Source organism: Rhopalosiphum padi, chromosome 2 (genome assembly GCF_020882245.1).
Source record: "Rhopalosiphum padi isolate XX-2018 chromosome 2, ASM2088224v1, whole genome shotgun sequence".
In the NCBI taxonomy this organism is placed as follows: Eukaryota; Metazoa; Arthropoda; class Insecta; order Hemiptera; family Aphididae; genus Rhopalosiphum; species Rhopalosiphum padi.
In genome coordinates this window covers 46,318,441-46,327,772 of record NC_083598.1, presented here as the reverse complement: position 1 = coordinate 46,327,772, position 9,332 = coordinate 46,318,441, and positions in this window count along the sequence as shown.

The following is a 9,332-nucleotide window of genomic DNA, read 5'->3' as shown; positions in this document are numbered from 1 at the left end:
TCCGTTTAATTCTGCCCGCACGTCCAAACCGTCGGCCTGCACATCGTAGTATTTGCGCTTCCCGACGCCTACGTCAATGTTATATACAGCGCATTATTATTATTATTGTTGTTGTTGTTGTTGTATTAACCGTCGTTGCTGCAGCGTAGTTGTCGCGGCATATTAATCGCGACGTCAGCAGACGTATTGCTATTATGATGGAAATCACAGCGGGTATGGCGATTCGCTTTAAAATATTCGCCTGTACACGCGGAAATGGAAAACGAAAACGGAAAATGCACAGAATTTCACGCCGGCGCGCGAGGCGGTCAAAACCAACCCGTAACATTTCGAACCGGGCTCTTCGATTTATATACCATTATTATCGTTCCGGGAACGACATTTTAGACTCGTGGTCAGATTTTAAATAATAAATTGTTTGGCGGTTCGATATTGCCGTACTGTACAAATACTTTGAAAAATGTTATCGTTGTAACCTTATATAGGTAATGCGTATATGTATATACATACATATAGACGTGGTTACGCGCGGTGCATAAATAATAACTATGCAAATACGTTCGCGAAATGGTATGGTTTTGAAATAAAAAATATTTTTATAATAATATATAATTGAATCAACTCAGTAATTTAATGATGGGACGTATTGTACTACTCCGTGATTTTTTCAAAGACAGTTGCACGGAAAACTAAAAAAAAAATTGTTATAATAATATATATAATGTACATAATCTAGGAGACTGCCAGGTTATTCATTGTTGGTTATATAGTGAGATAAAATTAAATTATATTATAAATTGCACCGAAATTATTTATTATGGTTTACGTCATGGTTCGGCACACGATGATGGTATATATTTTGAAATAAACATTATAGTATTTAGTATGTATGAACTCGTACCGTAAATTTGGATTTTCCGCATTGTATATCGTCGTAACACATGGCATTACATCGAACCGAGGATTATTTCAGTAAATATTAATTTGCAGTGCATAATATATTATTTAATGCGTTGATAAACACGAGATACAATAGTTGATTGTATTCGAAAATAAAAAAGGTTAGTGAAAGTTATAATAAATATCGAGTTAAATAATTTGTCATTTTTTTTCCATAGGAATAGTTTTAATCTCATGATCCGGGATCAAAGTATCAAACCCTGCATCTGCAGAATAAATATATATGATAATATTTTAATGTACGTATATATACTATATATATTATGACGTTCTCCATGGGTGATGTTTCTAGATATTATGTTTTAATATTATTGCTATTCTATATTGATTTTGGCGGAAAAAAATAATCAGCGAGAGGCCGAGTTACCATCGTAAAATAATAATAAAAACGTAAATATTAAATAGCGTTTATGATATTTAATATTCGTGATGATAAAATATAACAAAGCATAAAATAATAATATATTTTGTACGGGTGTAATGTATTATACGCATGGGATAAACTGGTCGTAATACACAAAACCTGAATATTTAACATAATATTAACAACAACTACCTAATACATACTTTACGAGTTTACAAGTGTCTGCCGAGCATTATCCGATCGTATCGATTGCGATGAATGTTCACGTACACGTAAATGCAAAATATATAATTGGTATGTTTTTTTTTTAAACCAAAATTTTAACCGAACGGTATTTCAATAAAATTAAAACTACTACTATATTAAACTCAAATTTTAGCTAAGTATGAATAATGTAGTGTTATATAATATATAATATCATGTATAGGATATTTTATACACCTTTAATAGGCATGACTATAAAGATCAAAATCAAAGCAACCGTTTCAAAGAAATAATTCGGGTCGTATCGATTGATGAAGCCGATCGCCATTGACTGCTATTAATCGACTATAATATCATATATTCTTTTCAATATTACGTTTTTGTGTACGCCCCTTTTTAAAAGTGTGAGTTAACGATCGGTAGACTGTTTTCGTGATTAATTTTAATCGTTATTTAAACTAATAAAAATCGAATCCAATGATAATGCGCGCGCGCACGGTTCGATGAACAAAATGACAATAGATCGCAATCGTACGGATGACGCCGCCGCCGGATCGTTTACATTTTTTACGAGTGATGCTCGCGGTAGATTCATATAAATACGACAGACAGTGTCATAATACAATATACGAAATAAATTGTCGCTGCAAATCAAACGGAAACGCTTAAATCGCGTGTCACACCGCGCGCGCATATAACAATATAATAGTCTGCACAACGCCCCGAATATAACACGAGACTATACGTTATCGGGGGGGGGGGGAGTCGTGTTATGACGTGTTGCATACGAGATGAAGTAAATGTCGTTCAAAATTTGATTTGGCCGTTGTTCGAATAAAAATATCGGAGTGAAACGGCGTTCGTGATGTACAGCAACGATAGTAATATAATACAGCGAGCGCGATTGCAGTTGCTACTGCGCAGTGCAGTAGGTATAATATATAAGTTATGATGGTACACGAAATACTTGTCGAGTGTATATTATGGCGAGTACACGAAACTACGAAAGTACATATTATTATTTTTTTTCGTCTTCGCGCGTATAAGTGTATACGAAATATACATACATTTTTGTTTTTTTTTTTCCATAACAAACGTCATCGCTGGAGCGCGCGCACGAAAATATCGGGTGTGAATCAAAATTCCACACTCGTCTGTAACGAACGAATGAAAAAAGAAAATCGATAGAGCGGAGTAGATGTACATGTATATATTGTAAGTGTGTGTGTGTTATATCATGAACGTATTATAAAAAGCGTGCGACTATTACCATACGCGTTGCCAAAATCGACTCCGGCGAAACGAAAGGAAATCTGCGACCCCGGAAACACATTATAATGTATATATATATATGTGTGTGTGTGTGTGTAATATGTATAATATTATGGTACAATGCACCGCTGCAGCACACGACCGCGTATATATGGGCGACCGTGAAGAGGAATATTATTATACGCCATCGTAGGCGTTCGAACGAATTTCTATTTTGTAGAAAACCCTATTGGCGTGTACGCATAAAGTTATGTAATGTCGAAGGATGCTGTATCGCGACCCGCCGGTCCGCGACATTTTTTTCTAAACAACATATTGTGGGTTTTTCGCGTAAACGGACGATAGGCACAACAATAACATAATATCGTATATTATAGACGTGCGAGGGTGGTGAGAAACTATTACCTATACAGCATATAATATTATATTCTGTGTCGAGTCGAATGCGATTTTTACGCGGATTGGCGTCAAACGACGTACGCGCGTTTCTCCGGTCCCATCTATTTCAGTTTTCGCAGAATTTTCTTTTCAAATATTTAACACGCAATTCCCATGAATTTGTACGACCGTTTCTGAAACGCGTATAAGGCACGGTTTACCTGGGAAATTCAATTTTCTTCGTGTACGCGGCGGGACAAACTGCAGCGTCTCTTCGGCCTCATCAGCCACGCGAAGAAAACAACCTTTCTACGCAAAAATTGAATTTGGCGTGGCTGGTCAAACGTATAGTAGGTACACGTTACCAAACATCTGCAACTACTGAGAGTATATGTCTACATTTCTTCTATATATATGTATATTATTGTAAATGCGTTTATTAAATTCGAGTAAAAATTCATGAGACATCATGTCGAATTACTCCCCTAACCTAACCTGTATAACTGTTATCGTATATACACACTGAGTGTGTGTGTACCGTCGTGCGCGAAATTTATTCTTCGGACGTCATATTATAATATATTATAATATACTGCACAATTCACCATAATATCATATACGTAGGTACGTATATATTATAATATAAAAGCTATACGGACATACACACACTTTCAATATTGTTCGCATATGAATTATAATGCATATATATATACGATAAACAGTACACGTAACTTTATATATATATATATACATAATATTATGTAGGTTACACAACATATTTTATCGATACACGATGTTCGACCGTTAGTTTCTCGACGACCATCGTCAATTGTTCCTTATCGGGTCGATGATATATACCCCTATGTACGTACATTATCATCGTATAATTGTTCGACACGGAAAATAACAAGTTTCGCACTTGTCGCGGTGCGTCTAAGCGAGTATGTTATGGGCTGCAGCATAATGTTATATTATACTGATAGAATATAATATTATGTATACGTTATATCGTAATATTGCAGTGCGGTCTCCTCCGACTTTCGACGACGGTTTCAGCAACGCCGACGTTTGCAGCCTAAAGCTGTGCTCCGCCGTTTCTCCCGCGCCGTATTATATGCCTACGCCATAAACGCGCGTTATATATATATATTATACGCAGCATTATGAGTTATAACGTACTATTATATTATTATTATTATACCTATAGACATATATATTTCAAAACGATAGTCGGTCGGAGTGTCGAAGACCCGCGATAAGTGCCTACACGTGTGCATAATATTGTGCACATGTATATAAATATATATATATATATATATATATAGGGAGAGGGAGATTTTGACGTCACACACACGTTCTTGCTCTAAAACGTAAACTCGGTTGCAACAGTGCAATACATCACATGAATAATATTATATATCGTAACTTGACGATAGCAAAAATATCGAATCCGAATTATTATTATTATTATTATTATTATTTGGAACGTATAATATTGAGACACCGTCGGGCTGAAGTTTATTACGACGATGAGTGATGACTGTAGCTGCGATGGATAAAATATAATAATATATCATATCGCACACTGTATTATATTATGCACAATTTATATATATATACACACGCATATAAGTTTGATAATTGGTAACCGTTTTTGAAAGGGCTACACATGCACCCACGTCGACTGTCATGTTTATATTGTCTATATCCTATATATGATGTATAATAGTAAACTGTGTAGTTGTTACAAAACAAGCGTCAATGTTTCTAAAAAATATCCTTCAGATATGGATCGATAGTCATATTATATAGACGAACAATTTTTACACAATACCTCATACACTGTGGATATTATCGTTCTATTCGTCCGTATACATATAATTATTTAGAATAACGTACTAAGCCTTTCTTGCGGTGGCGTACTGAGCTTTATTTTATTTTATTTTTTCAACTTGGTAACACGGTTTTATTATTGTGGTAATTATTTTTTTAATTTTTTTATTCTAAATTCAAATTGAAAGTATAATATTGTATTATAGTCGTCGGTAACGCACGAATGTGAGTTGGTACACACTGTATTCTATACTACACCTCTGTCATATATACGCACAATAGACAAAATACTGTAAATAGTGGTGCAACACCCTCTTAAACCGTATACAGATGTTTTGTGATTAGGATGTATAATGTTTATACAAAAAGTATAACGATAGCTGTGTCGCAACGAAACGGGTCAAGTACTCAAGTGCTATATTGAAATATTATACTCAATATGGTTTATATTATGACGTTGTAGGTTTAAGTGTGTTACTGTGTTATATTTAACTGGAAAGCCTGTCTAGGCGCGCGTGTAATAAAAAAGATTGCGGGTAAAAAAAAAGAGCTTAATTTGGATTTTGTTTTGTAACATATAATTATACGAATATTTGTCATCTGTTTGTACAATTTTACTTAAAAAAAAAAAAAAGAATTACCAATTAAATAACGTATACAGTAATACAAGTAAATATTGGGCAATGACGATTTTTTAACGGGTGTCTGTTATTATATGCGCATATTATGGAAAACGAGAAAATGTAGACGAGGTGGACTTTATATCAAAAGTATTACGATGAAATGCTTAAAGAGTATATATCTATATCTGCATATTATAATATCGTTATAATATATTTTCGTATACGTTCAAAAGTGATTGATATAAAATCGGTTGTGCGCCGTAATCACAATTATTGCCGACAAACGCCGTTCAATAATATTTATCCTTTTTAATATAGAAAATTATAAACGCTTATAAATTGCATTTGACGGGACACAGGGCGGCAATAATGTGGTGATGTGCTGCAGTGTATAAATATAGCGGCGGGGACAGAGAAATAAATAATAATGTACATCAAAAGTGTTTATGAAATATTATTAGAGAGGCAATTCAATTATTTGGTATACGCTCGAAAGTTGCACCGTTACGGTGTTGGTCATGTGTGCAGCGTAGTATATATGTATAAATAATAAATATATACACTTTTATTAATATCGCACAATTATCATACGATATTATGATTATCTCCAGAGTTTTAATCAACTACTCCGATACGCTTACACTTAATCATTTGGCGACATTTTTATTATATTACCATTCGAGTTGAAAACCCAATTATTGCAAACGTGTTTAATTTTCGTTCGGAGAAAAACAATTAATTAGACACCCCCGAGCTGTACGTTTCCCACGAGATAACACTCGCCCCTCGATCCGATATAATATATTCTATCCGCCGGAACGAGTGAATAACATTATAATACGCGAACCGCCATGTGCTATACGATGGCGTATAATATGTGGTAAGTATATATATCTATATAATAATAATATGCTATAACGCTATATTATGGTAAAGTGGCAGAAGATTTCGGCAGATTCCGTGCTTATTATAATATCATGGTCGTCGTCCTCTGCAGTTATGCTAAATCTTAAATGTATTTTCCATGACTCGATCGCAATTAAGAAAAAAAGATTTATTTGTTTTTAAACTCGTGCTAACCAGCGACAAAAAAAACCCCCCGTTGCATTAAACTTTGAAATTTGGAACGCCAACTTCACGCGCGGTTAGTGTTACGTACAGTGCTATGTATACATACGTATATATATATATATATGTTGGAACCTCGCGAAAACCATAATATACAACAATAGACTTCACGTAGACTTGTTGGATGTTGTAAGATAGTTGTTATACACGTTCCAACATAAATGTAATGCTAGCCATCATGAACTTGGCATTACAAGTTTTAATTTTGAATTTACAACAATTGGGTTCCAACAGATCAATGCAGCGCGGGTCATGTATAATAGAGTAAAATTATTGTACAAACTATATTCATAGAGGAAAACTATACCGTTCCTTAGTGACCATTTTCAAATATTCAACAAGAATATACCATCAGAATAATGTGGACATAATAAATTACAATATAATTATGTTACCCTGGAGCGTTAAACACCTTAGTTGGTAATGGCCTTATAGCCTGCATAATATCAAGTGTTTAGAAAGTAAATTTACAATTTCTAAAGAGATAACATTTTTTTTTTTTTAAAATAAAAAACAAACCTAATACTTATATAGTTTTAAATTAGTGGACGCTACCTCATAATATAGCAAATTTATGTTCAGCAATACAAGTTTAATTTTTTTGACTATAAATTGACATATTATAAAATTTAAAGATGACAACATTAACCCTGTTCTCATACAGAATTTTTTTCAATATTTTTACTTAAAAACAAGTTATAAGTTTGTAAATATAAAATAAGAATTTAAATAATTTCAAAAATATTTACAAATGAATATGGCTCGCTATAGTCAATTTAAAATTAAAATATAAAAAAGCATCAGAAAGAACACATAATATTATGTTACGACGTATATACTTGACACTGATTCACTTCTATATTAAAATCAACGAAACTATAAACATGCTGCGAACGTATATTTACGATTTACACAGTTGTAGGACGAATGCTACATTCCTATCATAAATTAATTTCTTTTAATCCGTTATAACTTATTAGTTATCAGTTGATAAGCTATTAATCATAAGTCACAACTATGAGTAATCTTCACGTTTGTGTGTAGGATATACACTATCTACACTTTTACTTACAATTCTACCACTGCCCACGGATCTTGGAATTTCAAACATTATCAGATACACGGTTACAACAAGATTAAATAATAATCCATAACTACACAACGCTCATTTTTCTGATACCACAATACTGTATTGTATACTATAATATAATTGTAAATCACAAAGATTGATAATTTGGGTTTAAAAAAGACAAACGATGTTTCGGGAAGAGTTTATCACATCCGATTAGTTCATTGTCTGACGGTTTTTGTAAGATTGTTTTGCACGTGTAACGGAAACATCACGAACCTCGTCGTTCGGGCCTCAAAATGATTTGCGGTGATACGATAAACGATTGACATTCTGTCTATGGCCATTGGCTGGAAACCCACGATTTAAGTGCTATAGCAAATTATAACGCCCGCGATCGTGTAATGTACCAGCGGTACCTATGCAATGTGTAGTTGTGTAATGTTATTATTATGGTTGCAGGTATATCAGACGGCGTTTACCCGGTATACGGTATCACCACATAATTTATACTCGGGGTGCCTCTTGTACATGCTTGTCAGGTGCTATCACGCGGTGGCGTAGGTACCGATTAAGTATAATATCATCGATAGTCGTGCGTTACGCTGCAGGCGCGGATAACCTTCGTCCTTTCACCGCTCCGCGTCGACGACGACGGTGGCGGTGCATTATATTATATTATTATTATCGTCGTAGGTACTACCTCCACGGGTATATATTATAATACATACGTATGCATATAGGTATTATATCTACACATTTTATTATTATATTGCAATGTACGCCACAATCGGATATAATACACCTGCAGTGTGCGCCACAACACGGTTGTTACATACTATTATTATTATTATTATATGTGCACGCACGACGACGGGTACGGCTAAACCTATGATATGGCTATATATTTTATTATATTATAATATGCGTATTTAAATGTACGTTTTAATTGTCGGCCGCGGTGACGACGGCAGCGCAATAATAATAATAATAATAAAACATAAAGATAGTCGGACAAATATAAAATAAAAACCGAAATTGATTTATCGCGCGTAGGACGATCACGCGGTGGTGTACGAGAGAGAGAGAGAGGAGGTGCCGCCGATTCCGCATATTTACATACATACATAGTATATATGATATATGCGCTCGCTTATTATATTATTATATAATGTATACACACATATATATTAAAACATATACACACCGTCGGTCTTGTGTGCGTTTCGAAACGATTTATTACACGCGTATAAATGCGTTTCAAAGATATTAACACACGTATTATTATATACCTACAACAATAATAATAATATCTTTCTTCGACTTATCGTCACATACATACACACACACACACTATACCTATGATATTATGCGCTCGGAAAATGACTTCAGAGTAGGAAGATATATTATATATTATATATATAAAAAAAAAAAAAAAATGAAAATAATAAACTCACGCGCCTAGTGCAGCGAGTGCCTATCCGTGACATATTACCATAAC